The sequence below is a fragment of the Alligator sinensis genome, unplaced genomic scaffold (genome assembly GCF_000455745.1).
Source record: "Alligator sinensis unplaced genomic scaffold, ASM45574v1 scaffold1359_1, whole genome shotgun sequence".
Lineage (NCBI taxonomy): Eukaryota > Metazoa > Chordata > Crocodylia > Alligatoridae > Alligator > Alligator sinensis.
Genome location: NW_005843563.1, coordinates 7,081 through 9,224, shown reverse-complemented (window position 1 = coordinate 9,224; position 2,144 = coordinate 7,081). Strand labels below are relative to the sequence as shown.

Below are 2,144 nucleotides of genomic sequence, written 5' to 3'. Positions count from 1 at the left end.
CCACGTGTGAATAATTTAGAACTGGCCAATAATGGGACTCGAATTAGCATACAAATGGCGGGAACTCTTTGCAACGAGCACTTCTGTGCTGCAACAAAGAAATGCACCCTGCAAAGAAAGCTTCAAATTGGCGGGAAATTCTCCCTTGCACCGGGGTTCTCTTTTGCAGCAGAAAACTCCACCGTGCAAGGAAGCTGCAATTTAGCGGGAACAATTTAGCAGTGCCGAAGCACACAAAAACAAAAATCACACCCTTTGGGTTGTGACATCACCATGCATTGCCCCCAGAACTCCACAGCTCTTTGGCTTTCAGGGGACAAGACTCCTCAGCTTGGGAGTGTGGGATGTGGTCTCTCTGCCCTGCTCCCACCCATCTGTATTCTACCTCCCTAGCCCACACACATCTCTTTGCCCACGTCACTATGCTCCATCCACCCTCCATCCACTCTCTATCCAACCATCTTTGTTCTCTGGCCCTGTACAAACTACTCTGGACCTGCAGAGTTCATCATGCATCCTCCTTCCCCATTTCCATTTCTGCAGCCTGGGAGATGGCCGCCCCGCGTCTGGGCAGGGACAGGTGAGCGGGACGTGGGGGACACTGCCCCTCTGCTGCCCTCCCGCGGGGCACAAGGATCACAGGGAGGAGGCGTCTTGCCACACTCGAATGTCCACGTGAGTCTTCGCTGACACACGGGACCCAGCGCTGTCCTGCTCCTGCACGCTGTGTCCCAGGGACACCTGTCCTGACTCAATGGCAATAAGTAGGGGGCCTGTTTGCGCCGGTGCAGACCCTGGTCAGACGCGCTCGCTGCTTAAACGATGGGCAGGGGGGAGGCGGGAGTGACGGTGCTCCCCCTGCAAGCGGTGACCGATCACTGCAGCTGCTCCCAGAAATGGCTGCAGCGATTGGCTATGGGTGAACTCCCTCTGGGCAGTGATATTGGCTGCAGGGGGGACCCCCACTCCCTGTGCTGCGAGACTGGTCGCAGGGGGGTCATGTGTCCCCCCAACTAAGGCAGCACCAGTTCCCCATGACCTTACTTGATGACATTTCCACAACTTCCCAGTCTCATGGGGCCTTGGGATACACGTATCCCTCTGCTTGCGACGTACCCCAAGTACGTCTGAACCAGAGAGGGAGGCAGACAGGTTAAGAAGAAGAGGCTTTGCTCCCTGGCTCATGACTGCTCCTGCTCCCTACCAGGATGGACAGGCTGAGGCGGATGTTGAAGAACAGGACAATGAAAGTGTTCCCAGGGGATGTCTCCAGGGGCGGAGGACAGCAGCAGGAGGCCTGGGCCAAAGGAGGAGGGGAGGCCCGGTGGTGCAGAGGAGGTGAAATTCAAGGCCAGGTGCTGGACATGCCTGCTCTGCTGGAGCAGGAAACCCACAGCTCCCAGAACAAAGACCGAGGAGGGAGAGGAGCCCTCTGTGAAACCAAGGAGGTGGCCCCAGCTCCGGCTGGGCAGGCAAGACCCATCGCAGGAAGACCACCAGGCAGGACTACCATGTAGCTCCCCTCCCAGGGCACCCAGCCACCAGGAGTTGTGCCCTGAAACCAGGCCAGAGGAGGCGGCTCCCTGCACTGTCATGGAGGGGGACCCAGCTTCCCTGGGGAAGGAGGTCAGCAAGCCCTGCCCGAGCCCCAGCCTCAGCTCCAGCTCCTCCCGGGGAGACCTTGAGAGCTCTGTGGAGTCCAGGAGCAACCTGCCCTATGGCACCACCATCAAAGGTGAAGAGACAGCCTGGGTGCCAAAAACCTGGGGACAAAGGTCTCACTCAGTCCAGTCTGTCCATCCCTGGCATTACACAGTTGAATCCCAGCCATGGAGAAAGGCCTCAGACACAAACTCCAGTGATCCCAGTGTTATGAGCACTGTTCCCTGCAGCAGGGCACAGTGGGGGTTAGCTTAGCGGGAACTATGGTCAGTGCAGGGGCCAGCACCTACCAGGGAAGCAGGGACAGTCTGGTCCCCCTCAGTCGTGGGGGCCATGAAGTTGAAAATGCAGCGTTGGCGCATGGGGAGACTGTGTGATACTTGCTCTGGCACAGGGCCCTAGGATGCAGAAGGAACATGAAAGCATCTCTGCACCCCTTTACCCCCTCCAAGCTGCACCCCTTTACCTCCTCCAAGCTGCAG

General features: G+C 58.1%; 1 pseudogene; it reads left to right on the top strand.

The window, feature by feature from the left end:
• Window positions 1-1,593: 1,593 nt before the first annotated feature.
• Window positions 1,594-2,144, top strand: part of LOC112548810 — a 2,613-nt pseudogene continuing 2,062 nt past the window's right edge.